Consider the following 27655-nt stretch of genomic DNA (forward strand, 5'->3'; position numbering starts at 1 on the left):
TCTCAATCAGAGAGCTGCGGGGGGGGGGGGGCTGCCTTAATCTACATCCTTGTCTTCGGCGCCCGCGGAACAGTGGTCTGTATTACACTGGATTTACAAATATAAAGTGGGTAGTGGCTTGGTCACGCAGTGGAATAAATAGTATATAGTAGAACAACAGTGTTGTGTGTGTGTGTTGTATCCCGCTCCACAAGAGGGCTAAAGGAGGCTTAGCCCCTCAGTTGAAAGTTGTGCCCCCTCAGATTTAGTTTTATGTCCCTATATAAAAAATGTAAATGATTGAGTGACAGGTTGATGCCCCCCAAAAAAGATATGTCTCCGCTGTGCTGTGTCAGCACGATGGACAGAGCGTTCAGCGTTGTGTGTAGGGGGGCTATGGAAAGCCACTGGGACGGTTAGGTATGACTCCTTTGGGTTTCCATAAAAAGCAGCAAAAAAATGCTTCTCATCTCTGTGCTAGGCTAATACTAACAGCATGATGATGCCACCACAATGCTTCACCGTAGGGATGGTGTCTGGTTTCCTCCAGACGTGACGCTTGACATTCAGGCCAAAGAGTTCAATCTTGATTTCATCAGACCAAAGAATCTTGTTTCTCATGGTCTGAGAGTCTTCAGGTGCCTTTTGGAAAATTACAAGTGGGCTGTCATGTGCCTTTTACTGAGGGTTGGCTTCCGCCTGGCCACTCTACCATAAAGGCCTGATTGGTGGAGTGCTGCAGGGATGGTTGTCCTTCTGGAAGGTTCTCCCATCTCCACAGAGGAACTCTAGAGCTCTGTCAGAGTGACCATCGGGTTCTTGGTCACCTCCATGACCAAGGCCCTTCTCCCCTGTTTGCTCAGTTTGGCCGGGCAGCCAGCTCTAGGAAGTGTCTTGGTGGTTCCAAACTTCTTCCATTTAAGAATGATGGAGGCCACTGTGTTCTTGGGGCCTTCAGTGTTGCAGATATTTTTTGGTACCCTTACCCAGATTTTTGCCTCGACCCAATCCTATCTCGGAGCTCTACGAACAATTTCTTCGACCTCATGGCTTGCTTTTTGATCTGACATGCTCTGTTAACTGTGGGACATTATATAGACAGGTGTGGGCCTTTCCAAATCATGTCCAATCAATTGAATTTACCACAGGTAGACCCCAATCAAGTTGTAGAAACATCTGAAGGATGATCAATGGAAACAGGATGCACCTGAGCTCAATTTCAAGTCTCGTAGCAAAGGGTCTGAATACTTATGTAAAAAGGTATTTCTGCTTTCACTTTGTCATTATGGGGTATTGTGTGTAAATTGATGAGGAAAACAATTAATTTAATCCTTTTTAGAATAAGGATGTAAAGTAACAAAATGTAGTAAAGTCAAGGGGTCTGAATACTTTCAGAATGCACTGTACATAGGGCAGCAGTCTCTAAGGTGCATGGTAGAGTATCAGGTGGTAGCCGGCTAGTAACAGACTAAAGTTCAGGTCAGTGTACTGGGCGGAGGCTGGCTAGTGGTGACTATACAACAGTCTGATGGCCTCGAGATAGAAGCTGTTTCTCATTCTCTCGGTCCCATCTTTGATGCACCTCTCTCCACTGGGATTCTCTGCCTCTAACCCTATTACGGGGGCTGAGTCACTGGCTTACTGGTGCTCTTCCATACCGTTCCTAGGAGGGGTGCGTCACTTGAGTGGGTTGAGTCGCTGACGTGGTGTACCTGTCTGGGTTGGCGCCCCCCCCCCCCGGGTTGTGCCGTGGCGGAGATCTTTGTGGGCTATGCTCGGCCTTGTCTTAGGATGGTAAGTTGGGGGTTGAAGATATCCCTCTAGTGGTGTGGGGGCTGTGCTTTGGCAAAGTGGGTGGGGTTATATCCTGCCTGTTTGGCCTTGTCCGGGGGTATCATCGGATAGGGCCACAGTGTCTCCTGACCCCTCCTGTCTCAGCCTCCAGTATTTATGCTGCAGTAGTTTATGTGTTGGGGGCTAGCGTCAGTCTGTTATATCTGGAGTATTTCTCCTGTCTTATCCAGTGTCCTGTGTGAATTTAAGTATGCTCTCTCTAATTCTTTCTTTCTTTCTTTCTTTCTCTCTCTCGGAGGACCTGAGCCCTAGGACCATGCCTCAGGACTACCTGGCATGAAGACTCCTTGCTGTCCCCAGTCCACCTGGCTGTGCTGCTGCTCCAGTTTCAACTGTTCTGCCTGCGGCTATGGAACCCTGACCTGTTCACCAGACGTGCTACCTGTCCCAGACCTGCTGTTTTCAACTCTCTAGAGACATCAGGAGCGGTAGAGATACTCTCAATGATCGGCTATGAAAAGCCAACTGACATTTACTCCTGAGGTGCTGACTTGTTGCACCCTTGACAACTACTATGATTATTATGATTTGACCATGCTGGTCATTTATGAACATTTGAACATCTTGGCCATGTTCTGTTATAATCTCTACCCGGCACAGCCAGAAGAGGACTGGCCTCCCCTCATAGCCTGGTTCCTCTCTAGGTTTATTCCTAGGTTTTGGCCTTTCTAGGGAGTTTTTCCTAGCCACCGTGCTTCTACACCTGCATTGCTTGCTGTTTGGGGTTTTAGGCTGGGTTTCTGTACAGCACTTTGAGATATCACGATCAGCTACTTCATATTGTTGACATTGAGGGAGAGGTTATTTTGTAGGCGGTCTCGTCATTGTTGGTAATCAGGCCTACCACTTTTGTGTCATCTGCAAACTTGATTAAGTTGGAGTCGTGCTTGGGTGAACAGGGAATACTGGAGGGGACTGATCACGCACCCTTGTGGGCCCCCCATTTTGAGTATCAGCGTAGCAGAGGTGTTGTTGCCTTCCTTCACCACCTGGGGTCGAACCGTCAGGAAGTACAGGACCCCGTTGCACTGGGCGGGGTCCAATCCCAGGGCCCCCGAGCTTATTGATGATCTTGGAGGGCACTATGGTGTTGAAAGCTGAGCTTAGTCAATGAACAGCATTCTTACATAGGTATTTCTCTTGTCCAGATGGGATAGGGCAGTGTGCTGTGCAATGGTGATTTATATTTTATTTTAAATAACCTTTATTTACTAGTCCAACGCTCTAACCACTAGGCTACCTGCCACTCCATATGATCGTATCCTTATTCCGATTAAATTCAGCTTGATCCCTTAAATATTTCAGTCTGGGGGTGTGTTCTCTAGTCAACATCCAGCTTCTAGATGTCCTCCATGTTTATATTATACCCCAGCCTCTCCCATCTGTACTGTCCATCTGCTGCCTGCTTACCATCAGGAGTGAGCAGTGAGCATCTTCCCACTCTGTCTCTCATGGCCTCGTCTGTTCAGAAGGCAGGAGGAGGTGGGAAATTGATACAGGGCCAGAGACTAGGCTGCCATCTTCTGGAAATTAGTGACAATTTATTATGTGTGCAGATTTCCCCTTGGGGACACAGCGTGGGTGGCTCCTCCTCCTCCCAGAGGTCTCCCCTGCTGCTGGCTATTTGGCTACACGGGGGGTAACTTCATAGTGTTACATAAATAGGCACGTGGATACTCGCAAAAACTCACACACTCACAGAAGCAAAAACTCGCACGCGTTTGATTTTCTAAATGTATTCTCCTACAAATGCTATGGTCTTATTGAAACTAAACTAGTGTTTTTCTTGCCTTGTCAAAATAATAATCTTTTTGTAAGTGTCACTTTTTCAATGTCCCTGAAAACTGAATCTGTTTGCTAAATTAAACTCTGCCTAGCACCTAAACCCTGTCACACTGACTCACAGTTTATCTGTGAGACTTAAATCATAATAAGAAAAGCAGGTCTAAATGTACAGGTGAGAGATTAACATTATTGGTAATTCTATGGTTTTGAAAGTCTGCCTACTTACCAGTGAGTGGGAAGAACTTTATAGATGCCAGAACTTTATAGATTTACAGTAATAAAAACAGTTTTTATTGCATGTATATTACTAGTGGGCGTTTTTTATTTGAGTGCTACATTCTTAGATGTTTTGCTGTATGAGTCATCTTTTAATTAAAAGCTCTTAGTCATTTAGGCCTGGTAGTTTGCTAATTGCGTTAAGTGTATTATTTGCGTCAGCTTAAAAAAAACAAGAAACATGTCAATCTTGGTTTATTTTTTGACTTTGTTGACTTTGTTTTTTAACTGTTCGGAGGTTTAGCTTCAGATGGGGTTAAATGCCTTTTCAAAGCCTCTATTTGTACATTTTAGGTCATTGAGTGCATCGTATGACCAGGCTTTTAGAAAATCACTGAAGTCACCATGCGTTTGTTCTCCTGTAAGGGCACTTGATGATTAGTATGTCAATTATGGCCACTTAGTCCCTTTGGCAAGGGCACTTATATTTCTCCTGCAGTCATTTCCAAATGAATTAGTACTTATATACTTAGTGGTATAAATTGTCCATAATATGTCCCTGTTTATGATACCATCAGGGAGGTAGGTCACAAAATGACATTTTCACTCGAAGAATGCTCACACTACCTTGTGTGTGGCAAGATAAGGTTTCAAATGATATGCGAATCTCAATTGTACACTTTCAGCACCTTGCCGTTAAATGTCATTCAAAGCTTTCTTTTTATTCTATAGTTTCAGAATATTTGAATATCTCAGAATATTTCCAAAAGGTGCCAAAAAAGTTTGAAACATGGGGAGCATGAATAAAGGGTCTGATTTTAAAAGATGACAACTTCAGGTCATACCTAAGCATGTCTTTTCAGGTGCTGAATGCTGCAATGCTCCAGCGGCTCTGATTAAAAGAGAAAAACTAGATATTGAAAGCAATTTTCCACAGCCCTTAGAAACTCTGTCCACTGCCAAGACCGTGAGTATGCATGCCTCTCCCTCTAAATGGAACTTACAGGGTCATGAAACCACATAAGATGAAAAAGAGGAGGATGATTAGATTCAGATGTTTTATGAAGAACTCATAGATCAAGGTGGCGTATGGAGAAAAAAAAACTGTAATAAGTAAATTAACACGCATGTCACTTGCCTAAGAAATCAGAAATCAGAAGAAAATAGACAAAATCGCCTCCCTATGTATTATATGCGCTCTACCCTTCCTCTAATGCCAGATACAGTGTCTTCAGAAAGTATTCATACACCTTGACTTATTCCACATTTTGTTGTGTTACAGCCTAAATTTAAAATGAATTAAATTTACTTTTTCTCACCCATCTACACAAAATACAATGACAATTTTTTTTTTTTTTTTTTATGAAATACAGAAATATTTCATTTACATAAGTATTTACACCCCCTAGATAAGTATTCACACAGCTGCACGTCTCTGGGTAAGTCTCTAAAAGCTTTCCACACCTGGATTGTGCAACATTTGCCAATAATTATTTTTTAAATTTTCAAGCTCTGTCAAATTGGTTGTTGATCATTGCTAGAAAACCATTTTGTAACGGCGTTCCTCTCTCTCTTCATAAGAAGAGGAGGTGTAGTGATCGAGCCAAGGCGCAGCGGGTTGTGAAAACATGATGAGTTTATTTATAAGACAAAACGAAACAAACTATACTTGAATAAACTAACAAAATAACAAAACGAAAATAGACAGACTAGTACGACGAACTGACATAACACACGCAGAACGAACGAACAAGTACTTACTACAAAAACGCACGAACAAACCGAAACAATCCCGTATGGTGTAACATCGACACAGACACAGGAGACAATCACCCACAAACAAACAGTGAGAACACCCTACCTAAATATGACTCTTAATTAGAGGAGAACGCAAAACACCTGCCTCTAATTAAGAGCCATACCAGGCAACCAAAACCAACATAGAAACAGATAACATAGACTGCCCACCCAAAACACATGCCCTGACCTAAACACATACAAAAACAACATAAAACAGGTCAGGACCGTTACACATTTCAGGTATTGCCATAGAATTTTAATTAGATTTAAGTCTAAACTGTTACTTGGCCACTCAGGCATAGTCACTGCCTTCTTGGTAAGCAACTCCATTGTAGATTTGGCCTTGTGTTTTAGGTTATTGTCCTGCTGAAGGATAATTTCCCAGTGTCTGGTGGAAAGCAGACTTAAACAGGTTTTCCTCTAGGATTATGCCTGTGCTTAGCTCTATTCAGTTTATTCTTTATCCAGAAAAACTCTCCAGTCTTTAATGATTACAGGAATACTCTTAACATGATGCAGAAAACACTATGCTTGAAAATATGAAGAGTGGTAGTCCGTAATGTGTTCCATTGGATTTGCCCCAAACATATCACTTTGTATTCAGACAGAAAGTGAATTGCTAGATTTTTTCACATCTGCGAAAATGGAACGTTTCTATGTTTTGTGGAAGAAAAGATAGAGGAAGCTATGTGTTTCCAATAGCATCATCGCTGTGAATCATGCGTTTTTTAACCTATTGTTTTTTAACCTACTAATTGGTTGATGATGTAATTGGAAACGCTTGTCTTCCTTTCTTTTTACTCATCTACCAATAGGTGCCCTTCTTTGCAAGGCGTTGGAAAACCTCCTTGGTCTTTGTGGTTGAATCTGTGTTTGAAATTCACTGCTCGCCTGAGGGATTTCTTACAGATAATTGTATGTGTGGGATACAGAGATGAGGTAGTTATTTAAAAATGATGTTAAACACTATTATTGCACACAGAGTGAATCCATGCAACTTATTATGTGACTTGTTAAGCACATTTTTACTCCTGAGCTTATTTAGGCTTGCCATAACAAAGGGGTTGAATACTTATTAACTCAAGACATTTCAGCTTTCATTTTTAATTAATTAATAATAATAAACAATTAAAAAAACATAATTCCACTTTCACATTATGGGGTATTGTGTGTTGGCCAGTGACAAAAAAATCTAAATGTAATCCATTTTAAATCATGCTGTGACAAAACGGGGAAAAAGTCAAGGAGTGTGAATACTTTCTGAAGGCGCTTTACATAACTAAACATTGCTTAAAGACCCAGTTCAGTCAAAATGTGGTTTTCCTGAGTTTTGTTAACTGTACCAGTCAAAGTTCTACATTGAAGAATAATAGTGAAGACATCAAAACTATGATATAACACATATGGAATCATGTAGTAACCAAAAAAGTGTTACAAATATGTAAAGATATTTTAGATTTGAGATTCTTCAAAGTGATGACAGCTTTACACGCGCTTGGCATTCTCTCAAACAGCTTCATGAGGTAGTCACCTAGAATGCATTAAAAGTACATTTGTAGAATTTCTTTCCTTCTTAGTGCGTTTGAGCCAATCAGTTGTGTTGTGACAAAGTAGGGGTGGTATACAGAAGATAGCCCTATTTGGTGAAAGACCACATCTATATTATGGAAAGAACAGCTCAAATAAGTAACGAAAAATGACAGTCCATCATTACTTTAAGACATGAAGGTCAGTCGATTCGGAAAATTTCAAGAACTTTGAAAGTTTCTTCAAGTGCAGTTGCAAAAACCAACAAGCGCTACGATGAAACTGGCTCTCCTGAGTACCTCCACAGGAAAAGAAGACTAAGAGTTACCTCTGCTGCAGAGGATAACTTCATTAGAGATAAATGCACCTCAGAAATTGCAGACCAAATAAATGCTTCTGTCACGGCCTTCGAATGAAATGGACCATAGTGCAGCATGGTGAGTGTTCCTTTTTATTTTTATTTAAAATGTCACCAACAAAACAACAAACAAAGAAACAACCCGTGAAGCTTACAGGGCTATAGTGCCACTAACAAAATTCAACTACCCACACTGAAAGGAGGGGAAAAGGGATACCTAAGTATGATTCCCAATCAGAGACAACGCTAGACAGCTGTCCCTGATTGAGAACCATACCCGGCCAAAACATAGAAATAAAGAAACATAGAAAAACAAAGCATAGAATGCCCACCCCAAATCACACCCTGACCAAACCAAATACAGTGATCCCTCGCCACTTCGCGGTTCACTTATCGCGGATTCGCTATTTCGCGGATTTTCATAATGCATTTTTTTTTTTTTTTGGTGCATTGTGCTCTGCATTCTGATTCGCTAAAAACTCACTCCCGCTTCTTGTATCAAAACATGCTACGAATTGTGCTATCATTTTGTCGTCTCGTGCAGTTATGTGTACGTACATAAAACAGCTTGGCAAATTTACATTAAGTTGGCCAAATTATCTTGTAATTTCGAACATCTCCTAAACCCATAATGTCGACGAAACGCTCTGAAGAGCAGTGAAACGGCCTACACGTGAGTCACTGTATTTGTATACATGTAATAGTTGCTAATTGAAAAAAAAAAAAAGTTTTCTATTTCGCGGATTTCACTTATCGCGGGTCATTTTCGGAACGTAACCCCCGCGATAAACGAGGGATACCTGTAGAGACATAAAAGGGTCTCATAAAAGGAACGCTGTGACAGCTTCAAAGTGTTCAAGTAACAGACACATCTCAACATCAACTGTTCAGAGGAGACTGCGTGTATCAGGCCTTCATGGTCGATTTGCTGCAAAGAAACCACTACTAAAGGACACCAATAAGAAGAAGAGACTTGCTTGGGCCAAGAAACACAAGCAATGGACATTAGACTGGTGGAAATCTGTCCTTTGGTCTGATGAGTCCAAATGTGTGATTTTTTGGTGAGACGCAGAGTAGGTGAACAGATGATCTCCACATGTGTGAGGTGTGATGGTGTGGGGGTGCTTTGCTGGTGACACTGTCAGTGATTTATTTAGCATTCAAGGCACACTTAACCAGCATGGCTACCACAGCATTCTGCAGTGATACGGATTCCCATCTGGTTTGTGCTTAGTGGGACTATAATTCATTTTTCAACAGGACAATGACCCAAAACACACCTCCAGGCTGTGTAAGGGCTATTTGACTAAGAAGGAGAGTAATGGGGTGCTGCATCAGATGACCTGGCCTCCACAATCACCCAACCTCAACCCATTTGAGGTTTGAGAAGAGCTGGACCGCAGACTGAAGGAAAAGCAGCCAGCAAGTGGTCAGCATATGTGGGAACTCTTTCAAGGCTGTTGGAAAAGCATTCCTCATGGAGCTTGTTGAGAGAATGCCAAGGGTGCGCAAAGCTGTCATCAAGGCAAAGGGGGGCTACTTTGAAGAATCTAAATCTAAAATATATTTGGATTTGTTTAACACTTTTTTGGTTACTACATGATTCCATATGTATTATTTCGTAGTTTCGATGTCTTCACTATTATTCTGCAATGTAGAAAATAGTAAAAATAAAGAAAAACCCTTGAATGAGTAGGTGTGTTCAAACGTTTGACTGGTACTGTATATTTCCACACTATGTGGTTGTCATAATACTGTTAAATTGTGAAAATTGTGATAAGAGCTGCTTGAAAACACCACTTGAAATGTCAGCCTGGTTTGGTAGGATGGAGGTTTGGCCTACCTAGTGACATCATCAGACATTAAATTAGTTGACAGACCAATAAACTAATGTAATAATTCACCTATAGGTATAACATGGTAGCACCAGATCTATAGGTTAAGGTATTGATTGAACTGTTGTCTCCACTCTTTGACTATAATGTTTCATTCTTCTTGACCTGGCTGACAAGTGGCTGGTGGCTGACAAGTCAGCCACCAGCACCGGACAGAACAGGGAAACAAGTGGACCACTAAAAACAAAAAGAGAGTGATTTAACTTCTTGTGGCTGGGGGCAGTATTGAGTAGCTTGGATGAATAAGGTGCCCAGAGTAAACTGCCTGCTATTCAGGCCCAGAAGCTAAGATATGCATATTATTAGTAGATTTGGATAGAAAACACTCTGACGTTTCTAAAACTGTTTGAATGATGTCTGTGAGTATAACAGAACTCATATGACAGGCAAAAACCTGAGAAAAAAATTCAACTAGGAAGTGGGAAATCTGAGGTTTGTAGGTTTTCAAGTCTTTGCCTATCCAATATACAGTGTCTATGGGGTCATATTGCACTTCCTACGGCTTCCACTAGATGTCAACAGTCTTTAAAACCTCGTTTCGGGCTTCTACTGTGAAGGGGGAGAGAATAAGAGCTGTTTGACTGAGGTGTCTGGCAGAAGGCCATGAGCTCAGTCAGGCGCGCCCGTGAGAGTTAGCTGCGTTCCTTTACCTTTCTAAAGACAAAATAATTATCTGTTGAAACATTATTGAAGATTTATGATAAAAAAAATCCTAAAGAATGATTCTATACATCGTTTGACATGTTTCTACGAACTGTAATGGAACTTTTTGACTTTTCGTCTGGCCTGCGCCTCGTGAATTTGGATTTGTGAACTAAAGGCCCGAACAAAAAAGAGGGATTTGGACATAAATGATGGACTTTATCGAACAAAACAAACATTTATTGTGGAACCGGGAATCCTGGGAGTGCATTCTGATGAAGATCATCAAAGGTAAGTGAATATTTATAATGCTATTTCTGACTTCTGTTGACTCCACAACATGGCGGGTATCTGTATGGCTTGTTTTGGTCTCTGAGTGCTGTACTCAGATTATTGCATGGTGTGCTTTTTCCGTAAAGCTTTTTTTAAATCTGACACAGCGGTTGCATTAAGGTGAAGTTTATCTATAGTTCCATGCATAACACGTGTATCTTTTATCAATGTTTATTATGAGTATTTCTGTAAATTGATGTGGCTCTCTGCAAAATCACTGGATGTTTTGGAAGCAACACATTACTGAACATAAAGCGCCAATGTAAACTGAGATTTTTGGATATAAATATGAACTTTATCGAACAAAACATACATGTATTGTGTAACATGAAGTCCTATGAGTGTCATCTGATGAAGATCATCAAAGGTTAGTGATTCATTTTATCTCTATTTCTGCTTTTTGTGACTCCTCTCTTTGGCTGGAAAAATTGCTGTATATTTCTGTGACTAGGTGCTGAACTAACATAATCGCATGGTATGCTTTTGTCGTAAAGCCTTTTTGAAATCGGACACTGTGGTGGGATTAACAAGTTTATCTTTAAAATGGTGTATAATACTTGTATGTTTGAGGAATTTTAATTATGAGATTTCTGTTGTTTGAATTTGGCGCCCTGCACTTTCACTGGCTGTTGTCAAGTGGATCCCATTAACGGGATCTCAGCCATAATAAGTTTTAAACTTGCCATAAAGAGTAGGAGACAGAGAGAGAGAGAGAGAGAGAGAGGAAGAAGCATTTTTCCCTTACTAGCATCCACCACCTCCCCCGGCCACGTACATCACTTTCTCCTGCAATAATGATGGCTGTAGTCATAGAGATAATTGTGGTCGAATGGTTTTCTGTGTCAGCTAGGGCCAAGTGGTGTGCAATTGAAAAACTGAAACAAATATTTGAGGGTGGATGTTTTTCTTCTCTCTCGCTATCTCTTTCTTTCTCTCTCGTGTTTCTTCTCCCTGCAGATAGAATGGAAAGGGTCTTGAGGGAAGAGACCGTGTAAGTAACCGCTGTTTGGTAATTACCTCGAATGTGCCTCCTCATGGCCGGCAGCCAATCATTGGTCGCCTCTGTGTTGGAGGAGCTATCGTCTTGGCAATGATATTTGATCTCTCTTTATCGTGTTGGTTCTCTTTTCATGAAGGGTTGTGGGGATAGATTAGTGCCCAATGGTTAACAGAAAACACCAAGGACCCAGTAACCTATAGTATGTGAATCCTTGTTGAGGGCCCTAGTACATATGGATGGGTTGTTGTTATATAGGTTAGCCTGTGGTAATGGACAGAGGATAGTGTTACTGGCAACATTTTCTTCACAGGTGCATGTATTATATTAAGGTGTGTGTGTGTGTGTGTGTGTGTGTGTGTGTGTGTGTGTGTGTGTGTGTGTGTGTGTGTGTGTGTGTGTGTGTGTGTGTGTGTGTGTGTGTGTGTGTGTGTGTGTGTGTGTGTGTTCTTGTCTGTGTGTTTTTGTGTGTACAAACAAAAATAGACAAGAACATCTCAAGAACAGGACTACATGCAATGAACCATTCACTCATCATCCTGTTTGTTCATCGAAACGTGGCTCTCACGTCTGTCCAGATCTTTATCAATCTCATTCTGATTCCTTTATACTCACCGACTTTACACAATTTGTCCTTACTTGTCTTGCACTTCATCAGGGTTAGGTAGCAGAGAGCTGCCTTCATATGTAGTTGACTTAACTCACAATGCAGTGCCGAGCTAAATCCATGAAACATTGCCCCGTGGATACATCCGTGGATACATCCACGGGGCAATGAACGTAAAGAGGCAGTGAACACAGCAGATATTACAGGAAACAGATACATGCTCACGGGGAAACAACTGTTGGCTGTGATGCTTCTATTATTTCTCCACAATAGCATTTGTTTAGGATTATAAAAAAACTATTGCAGATTATGTCTGCATTACAATCATTAATGTCATTTTTTTCTATCTATGGTCTATAGATACTACATAAACCAAATATCATTACATATATTAGTGTGCTATACTGTAATTGCTTGATATGGACTTGTTGTTTAATTAGATTATGCAAATTGGTCGCTACTAATTGGTAATAGTAACCAGAGCAGAAAGAAATGTCAGTCTTCAAATATCATTGCCTCTGTAGTAATTGTCTATAAGTAACTGTATATCATGAATATGAATTGTGGTTCTCCAGTCATTAAGTAAAAGCAGCTAAATTGAAATATTGAATTGCAGGAGTATGTCATACTAGATATGCATTATTGAATGGCCTGTAGGTTCAATAGTTATTCCCATTGGCTTTGAATCAAATATTATATTCAGATTCACAACTGAAGCCAGTATCTTTGAAGTGACATTATAGTGACATTATAGTGACCATGCACCTGCTTCCTATTTGCATTGTCATTTAATGCTGTTCATGTTAGCAGGATATTTTTGTGACCAATTGATCTGAACATGAAAAACTGAGCCCTAATTATACTGTGCAGTTGCAGGGATTTTTCTGCCATTGAAATACTTGGGTGGGCACTGTAAAAAAAATTATAATGTAGCTTTAAAACTGCAAAGATTTCTCTCGGCTCCATGAAGAAATTCGTAGATGTCACGCCCTGACCGTAGAGAGCTTTTTATATCTCTATTTTGGTTTGGTCAGGGTGTGATTTGGGTGGGCATTCTATGTTCATTTTCTATGTTTTGTATTTCTTTGTTGTTTGGCCGGGTGTGTTTCTCAATCAGAGGCAGCTGTCTATCGTTGTCTCTGATTGAGAACCATACTTAGGTAGCTTTTTCCCACATGGTTTTTGTGGGTAGTTATTTTCTGTTTAGCTGTTTTGTTTGCCTGACAGAACTGTTCGCTTTCGTTTGTTGTTTTTGTTCGATTGTTTTTTTGGATTAAATCATGAACACTTCCCACGCTGCGCTTGGTCCACACCTTCTTCATACGACGACCGTTACAGTAGAATTGTAGGTCCCACAGGCCCTAGTGACTAACATGTCTCCCTGTATTGTGCGTGGCACCACGTCAGGTCATGTGTTCGGCGCCGGACAGGGCTCCTTCCTCAATATCGAGCTGGTCAGTGAGAAAACGGCTGCATACTGGTGCCATGGTGTCAAAGAGCTGAAGGCAGACTTCCCCAAGAACGTGAGTTCACTCTTGTCCACAGATGCCATTTTCATGCTATCGCGCTGAACCATACTGTAATGACAGAGAAACTCTCTTTTCACATAGTCCTTTCCAGCGCACTTCCAGTAACAACTGTGGTGGATGTGTAACCAGGCCAGCACAGTACAGCTCAGTTTGGCCTGGCTTGGTTCAGTTCAGTATTGTAAAAAGGGTAGTAGTGTGGGGACGAATTGATATTTTATTTACCAATTGAAGACTCTAGCTTTCTTTCTCAGCATAGAGGAATTAGCCAATGTCCCTCAAACTATTTTTTGATCCAACTGCAGTTTCATCAGTTTTGAGGATATTTAGTCCAGAATGAATTACAGTAAAACATGCAGAGTCTGTCCCATTGAACATAATACCCAGCTTCCTGTATGGATGATTACTGTATATCCGTGTCAGTCTATCCCATTTAGCCTACAGTGATTACACTGTATTACACTGCTATGCTTCCACATCAAGCTCAGGTCCAGGTATCCTCTTTACAACTGACCACTTCCAACCTTCATCCTCCTGTTATTTCCTTACCTGAATGCCTGAGCTCCCTACCAGCCAGTCCCCTTGTCCCATCCTCCCCAAACTAGTTACCATTTCAGCAAACATAAATATTTATATCTCATTGAGAGGCAGCCATTAATAATTTTCCTTCCTATATTATTCCCATTCATTACTTCTGTTTTCCTACCCAACTTTCCAAAATGCTCCACAACGTTCCTCTACCCTCGTCAGCATGAAGTGACCTTGTAGGTCAAAGTCCTCGGGCCGCCAAGCGCAATCCGGGTTGCTTTGAAATGCGTCCTCGACAGAGGCAGAACCAAACTCATCACAGCGCGTGCCTCCCCGAGGTTAAAGGTCACTTGCGCATGCCGCTCTGCAAAATGAATACTCAGAGAAGGGGAATGAATAATAGCAAAGCCCTCTCCAAATGATGTGAAATTGTTGGGACTGGGGAGATTGAGACACCTCTTTCTCACAGGGACTGATTGAGACTGTGGAGTGGTCTGTCTGTATCGGGTTTTACAAGCAGCGGGCACACCAGTACTATTGCTACACTGACAGAGAGAGAGAGCGAGCGAGACCGAGGGGGGGGACATTGACAGAAAGAGAGGGATAAAGAGAGACAGATAGAAAAAAACAGACATAAATAGAGAGAGGGAGAGAGAGCAAAAAGGAAACAGAAAGTGAGAGAGAGGGACGTGGAAAGACTGTGAAAAGGTGCAGCCCCATCCCCCCTTTTTTAATATCTCCATATCAGCAGTGATTGACAGTTGCCGTGGTGCCGGGGGTCCCTAGAGAGGCAGTGTAGAGGGTGTTGGTGGATGGGATCACTTACTCACTCTGCTCCATTATTAAAGAGATAACAGGAGGATCCCCCTGCTCGACTCTGCTAGACTGTGCTCTGCTCCTCACAGAGACGGACAGACAGAGGGGCGTGCGGGTGGGCTGGAGGACGGGAAGGCAGACAGACAGACAAACAGGCAGGCAGGCAGACGAACAACCACACGACTCGCTCTACGGGATGGAGTTTAGCCAGGACTATTCCGCTGCATTGTCTGTAGGTCTGTCCCTGTCTAACTGTATGCATACTAATTTTTAGTCTGTCTGTCTTTACGACTGTACGTCTCTACGTCTGTCTGTCTGCGTACCACATTGCTTTAATCTGTCTGTCTGTCTGTCTTTATGAGAGTACATCTCTACGTCTGTCTCTACGCCTGTCTCTACGTCTGTCTCTACGTCTATCTCTACGTCTATCTCTACGTCTATCTCTACGTCAATCTCCACGTCAATCTCCACGTCTGTCTCCACGTCTATCTCTCCGTCTGGCTGTACGTCTGGCTGTACGTCTATCTGTCTCTACGTCTGGATGTACGTCTGTCTCTACGTCTGTCTACGTCTGGATGTGCGTCTGGCTGTGCGTCTGGCTGTGCGTCTGGCTCTGCGTCTGGCTCTGCGTCTGGCTGTGCGTCTGGCTGTGCGTCTGTCTCTGCTTCTGTCTCTGCTTCTGTCTCTGCTTCTGTCTCTGCTTCTGTCTCTATGTCTGTCTCTATGTCTGTCTCTACGTCTGTCTCTAGGTCTGTCTCTAGGTCTGTCTCTAGGTCTGTCTCTCTACGTCTGTCTCTCTAGGTCTGTCTCTCTACGTCTGTCTCTCTACGTCTGTCTCTCTACGTCTGTCTCTCTACGTCTGTCTCTCTACGTCTGTCTCTCTACGTCTGTCTATACCTATGTCTCTACGTCTGGCTGTACGTCTATCTCTACATCTGGCTATACATCAGGCTGTACGTCAATCTCTACGTCTGGCTGTACGCCTGTCTCTGCGCCTGTCTCTACGTCAATCTCTACGTCAATCTCTACGTCTGTCTCCACGTCAATCTCTACGTCTGTCTCCACGTCAGTCTCCACGTCTGGCTCTCTACGTCTGTCTCTACGTCTGTCTCTACGTCTGTCTCTACGTCTGTCTATACCTATGTCTCTACGTCTATCTCTACTTCTGGCAGTGCGTCTATCTCTACCCCTATCTCTAAGTCTGGATGTACATCTGTCTCTACATCTATCTCTTCCTTCTGTCTCTAGGTCTGGCTATACATCTGGCTGTACGTCTGTCTCTACGTCTGGCTATACGTCTTTCTCTCTACGTCTGTCTCTCTATGTCTGTCTCTCTACGTCTGTCTATACCTATGTCTCTACGTCTGTCTCTACGTCTGGCTGTAAGTATGTCTCTACATCTGGCTTTACGTCTGTCTCTTTACGTCTGTCTCTTTACGTCTGTCGCTTTACGTCTGTCTCTTTACGTCTGTCTCTACGTCTGTCTCTACGTCTGTCTCTACGTCTGTCTCTACATCTGGATGCACGTCTGTCTCTATGTCTATCTTTACATCTATCTCTACGTCTGTCTCTAGGTCTGGCTATACATCTGGCTGTACGTCAATCTCTACGTCTGGCTGTACGTCTATCTCTACCCCTATCTCTAAGTCTGGATGTACGTCTATCTCTACATCTGGCTATACATCTGGCTGTACGTCAATCTCTACGTCTGGCTGTACGCCTGACTCTACGTCTGACTGTACGCCTGTCTCTACGTCTGACTGTACGCCTGTCTCTACGTCTGGCTGTACGCCTGTCTCTGCGCCTGGCTTTGCGCCTTGCTCTGTGCCTTGCTCTACGTCTGTCTCTCTACGTCTGTCTCTCTACGTCTGTCTCTACGTCTGTCTATACCTATGTCTCTACGTCTATCTCTACGTCTGGCTGTACGTCTATCTCTACCCCTATCTCTAAGTCTGGATGTACGTCTGTCTCTACATCTATCTCTTCCTTCTGTCTCTAGATCTGGCTCTACGTCTGTCTCTACGTCTGACTCTACACGTCTGTCTCTTTACGTCTGTCTCTTTACGTCTGTCTCTACGTCTGTCTCTACCCCTATCTCTATGTCTGGATGCACGTCTGTCTCTATGTCTATCTTTACATCAATCTCTACATCTGTATCTACGTCTGGCAGTAACGCTTTCTCTCTACCTATGTCTCTATATCTGTCTCTACATCTGGCTGTAAGTATGTCACTACATCTGGCACTACGTCTGGCTGTAAGTATGTCTCTACATCTGGCTCTACGTCTGTCTCTTTACGTCTGTCTCTTTACATCTGTCGCTTTACGTCTGTCTCTAGGTCTGGCTATACATCTGGCTGTACGTCAATCTCTACGCCAATCTCTACATCTGGCTCTCTACGTCTGTCTCTCTACGTCTGTCTCTCTACGTCTGTCTATACCTATGTCTCTACGTCTGGTTGTAAGTATGTCTCTACATCTGGCTCTACGTCTGTCTCTTTACGTCTGTCTCTTTACGTCTGTCTCTTTACGTCTGTCTCTTTACGTCTGTCTCTTTACGTCTGTCTCTTTACGTCTGTCTCTAAGTCTGGATGTACGTCTGTCTCTATGTCTATCTTTACATCTATCTCTACGTCTGTCTCTAGGTCAGGCTATACATCTGGCTGTACGTCAATCTCTACGTCTGTCTCTCTGCGTCTGACTCTCTGCGTCTGTCTCTCTGCGTCTGTCTCTCTGCGTCTGTCTCTGCGTCTTGCTGTACGTCTGTCTCTACGTCTGGCTGTTCGTCTTGCTGTACATCTGTCTCTACGTCTATATCTACGTCTGTCTCTACGTCTGTCTCTACATCTGGCTGTACTTCTGTCTTTACTTCTGTCTCTACATCTGGCTGTACATCTGTCTCTACGTCTGTCTAAGTCTGTCTAAGTCTGACTAAGTCTGTCTAAGTCTGTCTAAGTCTGTCTCTACGTCTGTCTCTACATCTGTCTATGTCTGTCTCTACGTCTGGCTGTACGTCTATCTCTACGTCTTGCTGTACGTCTGTCTCTGTAGGTTCAAACCTACATTAATAATCCCCAGTGATCCAGAGACTCATTCTCAGAAGTAACCTCACACAACTCAACATCCCCTTCTTTCCCTCTCCTTCCCCTCTCTACATCAATGTGTGCAGATACTGAAGATGTTTTCCCTCTATATTAATGTGTGTCGATACTAAAGACGTTTTCCCAACAACAGTCTGGCCAAGTAAGTAAGTAGCATGGTAAGTAGCATGTGCCACATGAGAGTGGTTCAGTTGGAGGAAACTTTGCAGTAAACTATGCATTAATTTCCCCTTCAACTGGCCCAGAATCAATATTTGCAGTTGAATAGCCAAGTCCCAAGGTAGAAAGGATGAAGGGCTATCACAAGTCTCTAACAAAGAGAGAAAGAGAGATGTATAAAATCAAACACACACTTAGTTGCAGTATATCACAGGCAGGCATGTCCCTCTGTGCATTATGGATACATCTGCCCATTAGTTTCCTTTCAAACCCAAAGCAGTGAGAGGGAGAGTGTTGTATCTCCCCTGCTTTATAGGTAGATTGTAGTTTCCATGACAGTGGAAAACAGTTGTGCGGCGGACTGATGGAGTTTTCAAAAGACACATTATATTGTTCCTCTGTTATTCTCTCAGATGGTTGTGCATTCTTTGAAACCACTATGTGCTTGGCACATACATAAGGTGAAATCAGAGTTCTTCATTGTTCTTTACGCTCTCCCACTTCCGCCCTCTCTTTCTTTCTTTCACTCTATTTCTATCCTTTTCAGATTGTCATCTCTAGCATCATGTATAGTTACAATAAAGCTGACTGGATTGAGCTTGCTTAAATGGCATAGGTGAGTCTGTTTTGTCTTGTCTACAATGCTGGGCATATCCATTTGTTTTCTTTTGTGCTGACCATTTTGTACCGAACAAATTGATTTACACGAGTTCCTTTGTCTTCTCTAAAAGACTTAACAGAGAGATTTTGTTTTTTGTGTGTCAATATGTTAAAAATAAGTTCTCACAACAGATACCTCAAAGAGTATCACTCTAAAATAGACCGGCATCCATATTCATGGTTTAAAGCCTCATTGGTTTCTTTGCGAAAAAGTGTTTTCTTACATTAAATTTGCATTAGATAATATCGGATTTCCGTCTGAGGCACCAGAACCCACTGTGCTCACAAACTGTGGAATAAATCATAAAATGTTTTTTGTTCGTATTTTTCTCCTTAGATGTGGACGTTTGCCCCTGAAATCTATCGTTCCTTCTATCATTCCTTCTCAGCTTCGCTTTGTCACTTCACATTGCCCTATTGAACTTTAGTTTTTTTTACGTGGAACCAACACTGGTGAAACCACCACTGTTGTGTTTGAATCAGGCATGCTAAAACCACTGTGTTGATTGATATAGTAGTAGTAGTAGTATAGTATTTCATTGTGGTTGATTGTAGCTCAGCTACACATGTGTGTATGTGTGTATGTGTGTATGTATGCATATATATGACTCTAACTTGCTTTGGATACTAGTCTGCTACATGGCATAAATTATTGCTACTACAACAACACAGCATGGCAGAAACACAACATGGTAGCAACACAACAACAACATGGGTACAACACAACATGGTGGCAGCACAAACATGGTACAAAAGGTAGAGACAACAATACATCAGCCATCAGATTTGCCACCAATGCTCCTTAGAGGAGTAAAGAGTGCAGTGATGTGTCCTATAAGGAACATTGGTGGCAAATCTGATGGCTGAATGGTAAAGAACATCTAGCCACTCGAGAGCACCCTCACCTGCAGATCTATAAATTACGTCTCCGTAATCTAGCATGGGTAGGATGGTCATCTGAATCAGGGTTAGTTTGGCAGCTGGGGTGAAAGAGGAGCGATTACAATAGAAGAAACCAAGTTTAGATTTAACTTTAGCCTGCAGCTTGGATATGTGATGAGAGAAGGACAATGTACCGTCTAGCCATAGTCCCAAGTTTATTTATTTAACCTTTATTTAACTAGGCAAGTCAGTTAAGAACAAAATCATATTTACAATGACGGCCTACCAAAAGGCAAAAGGCCTCCTGCGGGGACGGAGGCAGGGATTCAAAATAAAAATAAATTAAATAAAAATATAGGACAAGCCACACATCACGACATAAGAGACAACACAACACTACATAATAAGAGACCTAAGACAACAACATAGCATTGCAGCAACACATAACACAGCATAGTAGCAACACAACAACATGGTAGCAAGACAACATGGCAGCAGCACAACATGGTAGCAGCACAAAACAAAACAGGGTACAAAAAATATTGGGCACAGACAACAGCACAAAGGACAAGAAGATAGAGACAACAATACATCACATAAAGCAGCCACAACTGTCAGTAAGAGTGTCCATGATTGAGTCTTTGAATGAAGAGATTGAGATAAAACTGTCCAGTTTGAGTGTTTGTTGCAGCTCGTTCCAGTCGCTAGCTACAGTGAACTGAAAAGACGAGCAACCCAGGGATGTGTGTGCTTTGGGGACCTTTAACAGAATGTGACTGGCAGAACGGGTGTTGTATGTGGAGGATGAGGGCTGCAGTAGATATCTTAGATGGGGGGAGTGAGGCCTAAGAAGGTTTTATAAATAAGCATCAACCAGTGGGCGACAAGTACACAGAGGTGACCAGTTTACAGAAGTGTAAAGAGTGCAGTGATGTGTCCTATAAGGAACATTGGTGGCAAATCTGATGGCCGAATGGTAAAGAACATCTAGCCACTTAAGAGGACCCTTACCTGCCCATCTATAAATTACGTCTCCGTAATCTAGCATGGGTAGGATTGTCATCTGAATTAGGGTTAGTTTGGCAGCCGGGGTGAAAAAGGAGCGATTACGATAGAGGAAACCAAGTCTAGATTTAAATTTAGCCTGCAGCTTTGATATGTGCTGAGAGAAGGAAGTGTATCATCAAGATATACTCCCAAGTACTTGTATGAGGTGACTACCTCAAGCTGTAAACCCTCAGAGGTAGTAATCACACCTGTGGGGAGAGGGACATTCGTCTTACCAAACCACATGACCTATGATTTGGAGGTGTTCAGAACAAGGTTAAGGGTAGAGAAAGCTTGTTGGACACTAAGAAAGCTTTGTTGTAGAGCGTTTAACACAAAATCCGGGGAGGGGCCAGCTGGGTATAAGACTGTATCATCTGCATATAAATGGATGAGAGAGCTTCCTACTGCCTGAGCTATGTTGTTGATGTAAATTGAGAAGAGCGTGGGGCCTAGGATCGAGCCTTGGGGTACACCCTTGGTGACAGGCAGTGGCTGAGACAGCAGATGTTCTGACTTTATACACTGCACTCTTTGAGAGAGGTAGTTAGCAAACCAGGCCAAAGACCCCTCAGATACACCAATACTCCTTAGCCGGCCCACAAGAATGGAATGGTCTACCTTATGAAAAGCTCTGACCAAGTCAATGAAAATAGCAGCACAACATTGCTTAGAATCAAGGGCAATGGTGACGTCATTAAGGACCTATAAGGTTGCAGTGACACATCCACAACCTGAGTAGAAACCAGATTGCATACCAAAGAGAACACTATAGACATACAGAAAGCCAGTCTGTTGATTATTGACAAGTTTTTCCAACACTTTTGATAAAAACAGGGCAAGATAGAAAATGGCCTATAACAATTAGGATCAGCTTGATCTCCTCCTTTAAATAAAGGATGAACCATGGCTGCCTTCCAAGCACCTCCCTAGAGAGGAGAGACAGGCTAATGATGATAAGGGCGGCAACCTTAAACAAGAAAGGACCCAGATGCTTTTTTAAGGTCACGTTTAAGGAGCTTCTTTAGCACCTCAGACTCAGTGAACACATGCAGGGAGAAGCTGTGTAGCGGGGCAGGGGGAAAAGATGGAGGAGCATCAGGGCTAGTTGCATTAGAAGGGCTGGGAAATGAGGAAGTGTTGGACAGGCAAGGAGGCGTGTCAAATAGGAATCCTGACTTAATAAAGTGGTGATTAAAGAGCTCAGCCATATGCTCCTTGTCAATAACAACCACATCATCAACATTAAGGGACATGTGCAGCTGTGAGGAAGAGGGTTTATTCTCCAAGTCTTTCAGCATTTTCCAGAATTTCTTGGAGTTTGACCCACAGAGAGAGAACTGCTCCTTAAAATAACTAACTTTGTCCTTCCGGCTAGCCTGAGTACACTTATTTCTCATTTGCTTGAACGACAGCCAGACAGCCTGAGTATGCCTGTGCCAAGCCTTTCAGTGTTCTAGAGGTGGTGTAATTCTGCCAGATCACAGTCGAACCAGGGGCTGAACCTGTTTCTCATTTTCTTCATGGGAGCGTGCTTGTTAACAATACCACTGAAATGATTTAAAAAAGAAGGTCCAAGCGTCTTCGACAGAGGGCAAGAAGCTGATTCTATACCAATTTACATGAAGGAAGGCTTACTCATTAAAGTTTTTCAGCAAGCATCTGACAAATCAGGACAGGTCGTTTAACTGAGCAGCCATTATGAACACAGGCCGTAAAACAGTGATCAATAAGGTCATTACAGAAAACACCAGACTGATACCAATAAGGATTATTTGTGAGGATAAAATCAAAGAGAGTAGCCGTCTCTGGGTGTTTGAAGTCATACCTTTTGGGATTGGTAATAATCTGAGAGATTTAGGAAGTCCCATTGCTTTAGGACCTGGTCAGGTGCTTTAAGCCTGTCCCAGTTTAGGTCACCTAGAAGGACAAATTCAGACTTAGCGTAAGGGGCCAGGAGAGAGCTTAGGGCAAATGAGTACAGGCTGGTGCTGATAGTGGATGATAACACCCAGCAACAGTCAACAAAGAGCTGTTTGAAAGCGTAATGCTTCAAACAGGCAAATCAAATTGTTTGGTGACAGTCTTGGTGGAGATCTGTCTAGCCGAAAAAAAGTTATAACCAGAAAGGTTAACATCAGTGTTCAGAACACTTTCTTAACCATTTCTCAGTAATGACCAACACATCTGGATAGGAGCTGTGAAACCACACTTTCAATTGATACATTTTAGGTAATAAGCTTCTAGTGTTAACTTGAAAACCTTTTACGAGAGCAGAAATCAAGTCAGAATTGGGGCTAGAAACAGTAGACGGGCCAGGGTGTACACTCACATTTCCAGATATCATCAGCAGTAATACAATCAGGGCACGGCAGAGGACTGGGAGAGCTTTGCAGTGTTGATTTTTTTTTTTACATTTGAATGTGCATCAGATGGCAACAAGATCATATTGTACAGCAATTTCACCAGGTAACATGACATAACAAAGCTGGCGAGAGGTGATTAGAATAGGATGGGAGGCCAAGAGCATGTTTAACCTTGTTTAACTTCTACTCTAACTTCTTCTGCACACAATCCCGGATCCGGGAGCACCCCCATCAGTAAAAAAATTGACTAGCATAGCCAAGCATAGCGTCACAAGTAAATACTAGCATCTAAATATCATTAAATCACAAGTCCAAGACACCAGATGAAAGATACACATCTTGTGAATCCAGCCATCATTTCTGATTTTTAAAATGTTTTACAGGGAAGACACAATATGTAAATCTATTAGCTAACCACGATAGCAAAAGACACAACTTTTTTTCCCCACCATTTCTTTCCTGCATAGGTAGCTATCACAATTTCGACCAAATAAAGATATAAATAGTCACTAACCAAGAAACAACTTCATCAGATGACAGTCTGATAACATATTTATTGTATAGCATATGTTTTGTAAAAAAAATGTGCATATTTCAGGTATAAATCATAGTTTTACATTGCAGCCACCCTCTCAACTCTCACCAAAGCAACTAGAATAACTACAGAGACCAACGTGAATTACCTAAATACTCATCATAAAACATTTATGAAAAATACACAGCGCACAGCAAATGAAAGACAAAGATCTTGTGAATCAAGCCAATATTTCAGATGTTTTAAGTGTTTTAAAGCGAAAACACAATATAGCATTATATTAGCTTACTACAATAGCCAACCACACAACAGCATTGATTCAAGCCAACAATAGCGATAACGAATAAACCAGCAAAAGATATAAAAATTTTCACTAACCTTCTCAAACTTCTTCAGATGACAGTCCTATAACATCATATTACACAATACATATAGAGTTTGTTCGAAAATGTGCATATTTAGCGGCACAAATCGTGGTTATACAATGAGAATAGTAGCCAAGCTGCCAACAAAATGTCGGGAGAAATCTTGGTAGAGGCACCTAATCTAATCATTAACTAATCATAAACTTGACTAAAAAATACAGGTTGGACAGCAAATGAAAGATACATTAGTTCTTAATGCAACCGCTGTGTTAGATTTTTAAAATTAACGTTACTACAACATACAGCGTGCGTTAAAGCGAGACCGCACCGAAATTAATGGCGGAATAGGAGTTTTACATTTTTCAACAGAACAACGAATTAACATCAGAAATGGTTCTTTCTTTTTGATGAGCTTTCATCAGAATCTTGGGCAAGTTGTCCATTGTCCAAAAGAATCGTTGCTCGGTTGTAGATTGTTGCCTTCAACTTTGGAATTAGCAGTAAACATTAGCCATGTGGCCCAGATGTGCTCAACTCACTACAACGCAGCACAAAGATTTATCCGAAAATCGCAATATACTGATATAAACTGATACACTGCTCAAAAAAATAAAGGGAACACTTAAACAACACAATGTAACTCCAAGTCAATCACACTTCTGTGAAATCAAACTGTCCACTTAGGAAGCAACACTGATTGACAATAAATTTCACATGCTGTTGTGCAAATGGAATAGACAAAAGGTGGAAATTATAGGCAATTAGCAAGACACCCCCAATAAAGGAATGGTTCTGCAGGTGGTGACCACAGACCACTTCTCAGTTCCTTTGCTTCCTGGCTGATGTTTTGGTCACTTTTGAATGCTGGCGGTGCTTTCACTCTAGTGGTAGCATGAGACGGAGTCTACAACCCACACAAGTGGCTCAGGTAGTGCAGTTCATCCAGGATGGCACATCAATGCGAGCTGTGGCAAAAAGGTTTGCTGTGTCTGTCATTATAGTGTCCAGAGCATGGAGGCGCTACCAGGAGACAGGCCAGTACATCAGGAGACGTGGAGGAGGCCGTAGGAGGGCAACAACCCAGCAGCAGGACCGCTACCTCCGCCTTTGTGCAAGGAGGAGCACTACCAGAGCCCTGCAAAATGACCTCCAGCAGGCCACAAACGTGCATGTGTCAGCATATGGTCTCACAAGGGGTCTGAGGATCTCATCTCGGTATCTATGCTACCCATCCCGGATCCGGGAGCATCCTCATCAAAAAAGCTTACTAGCATATTCTAGCTTAACGCGACAGGGATATCATATAATATAGTTTTCATGAAATCACAAGTCCAATACAGCAAATGAAAGATAAACATCTTGTGAATCCAGCCATCATTTCCAATTTTTTAAATGTTTTACAGCGAAAACACAATATGTATTTCTATTAGCTAACCACAATAGCAAAAGACTCAACCGCATATTTTCACAATTTTTTTACCGCATAGGTAGCTATCACAAAACAGACCAAATAGAGATATAATTAGTCACTAACCAAGAAACAACTTCATCAGATGACAGTCTTATAACATGTTATACAATAATTCTATGTTTTGTTTGAAAATGTGCATATTTGAGGTATAAATCATAGTTTTACATTGCAGCTACCATCAAAAATATCACCAAAGCAGCTAGCCAATAATTACAGAGAGCAACGTGAAATACCTAAATCCTCATCATAAAATATTTATGAAAAATACATGGTGTACAGCAAATGAAAGATAAACATCTTGTGAATCCAGCCAATATTTCAGATTTTTTAAGTGTTTTACAGCAAACACAATATAGCATTATATTAGCTTACCACAATAGCCAAACACACAACCGCATTCATTCACCGCAATGGTAGCGATCGCAAAAAAACAGCAAAAGATATAAAATTAATCACTAACCTTGACCAACTTCATCAGATGACAGTCCTATAACATCAGGTTATACAATACACTTATGTTTTGTTCGAAAATGTGCATATTTTGAGCTGCAAACCGTGGTTATACATTGTGAATATGTAGCATCGATTCACCAGAATCTCCGGAGATATTTTGGACAGTCACCTAATCTAATCAAAGAACTCATCATAAACTTTACTAAAAAATACATGTTGGACAGCAAATGAAAGATACACTAGTTCTTAATGCAATCGCCGTGTTAGATTTTAAAAAATAACTTTACCATAAAAAACAGCTTACGTTATAGCGAGACAGCGCCCGCAAAAAGGAAGGAAAATAGGACTAAACATTTTCCACAGAAATACGAAATAACATCAAAAATGGTTCTTACTTTTGCTGAGCTTCCATCAGAATCTTGTACAAGGAGTCCTTTGTCCAGAATAAATTGTTGATTGGTTTTAGAATGTCCTCTTCTCCTGTCGAATTAGCAACCTTAGCTAGCCAAGTGGCGCGAAGATGTCCATCTTCACCTAACGCAGAGAACGGAAAACTCCAAAACTCCCGATAAACGTTGAATAATCTGATAAAACTATATTGAAAAAACATACTTTATGATGACATTACCACATGTATCAAATAAAATCAAAGCCGGAGATATTAGCCGTCTATACCGAACGCTTTTCAGAAGCCAATGCTGATGTCCTTCCCGCGCCTTGGTAGACAAAGGAAATTGTGGTCACGTCATTCCAAGAGCTCTTGTTCGACCTCAGATCAAGCTAGACACCCCATTCCAACTCCCACTGCCTGTTGACATCTAGTGGAAGGCGTATGAAGTGCATGTATATCCATAGATTTCAAGCAATTGAATAGGAAGGCCCTGGAACAGAGCCTCGATTTCAGATTTTTCACTTCCTGTCAGGAAGTTTGCTGCAAAATGAGTTCTGTTTTACTCACAGATATAATTCAAACGGTTTTAGAAACTTGAGAGTGTTTTCTATCCAATAGTAATAATAATATGCATATTGTACGATCTAGAATAGAGTACGAGGTAGTTTAATTTGGGCACGATTTTTTACAAAGTGGAAACAGCGCCCCCATATTGACAAGAAGAGACGATAACGTGAACACAATACAAAATACAAAATAACAAACGTGAAAACCGAGACAGTCCTATCTGGTACAGAACACAAAGACAGAAGACAACGACCCACAAACCCCAACACAAAACAAGCCACCTAAATATGATTCCCAATCAGAGACAACACAAAACACCTGCCTCTGATTGAGAACCATATTAGGCCAAACATAGAAACAGACAAACTAGACACACAACATAGAACGTCCACCCAGCTCACGTCCTGACCAACACTAAAACAAGTAAAACACACAAGAACTATGGTCAGAACGTGACAATACCCCCCTCCTGAGGTGCGGACTCCGAACGCACCACCTAAAACTCTAGGGGAGGGTCTGGGTGGGCATCTGTCTGCGGTGGCGGCTCCGGCGCTGGACGAGGATCCCACTCCACCAATGTCTTTGTCCCCCTCCTTAGCATCCTTTGAGTGGCGACCCTCGCCGCCAACCTTGGCCTAGGAACCTTCACCAAGGTCCCCACTATACTGAGGAAACTCCTCCGGACTGAGGGACAGCTCATGACAGAGAGGTAGCTCAGGACAGAGGGGCAGCTCCGGACTGAAGGGCAGCTCCGGACTGAAGGGCAGCTCCGGACAAATGGCAGCTCCGGACTGAAG

The 27655-nt window shown here is 42.0% G+C and overlaps 1 pseudogene; it reads left to right on the top strand.

The window, feature by feature from the left end:
• LOC129824595 (dihydropyrimidine dehydrogenase [NADP(+)]-like) overlaps positions 1–27655 on the top strand; it is a 197267-nt pseudogene that overhangs the window by 97886 nt on the left and 71726 nt on the right.

This window comes from Salvelinus fontinalis, chromosome 26 (assembly GCF_029448725.1).
Source record: "Salvelinus fontinalis isolate EN_2023a chromosome 26, ASM2944872v1, whole genome shotgun sequence".
Lineage (NCBI taxonomy): Eukaryota > Metazoa > Chordata > Actinopteri > Salmoniformes > Salmonidae > Salvelinus > Salvelinus fontinalis.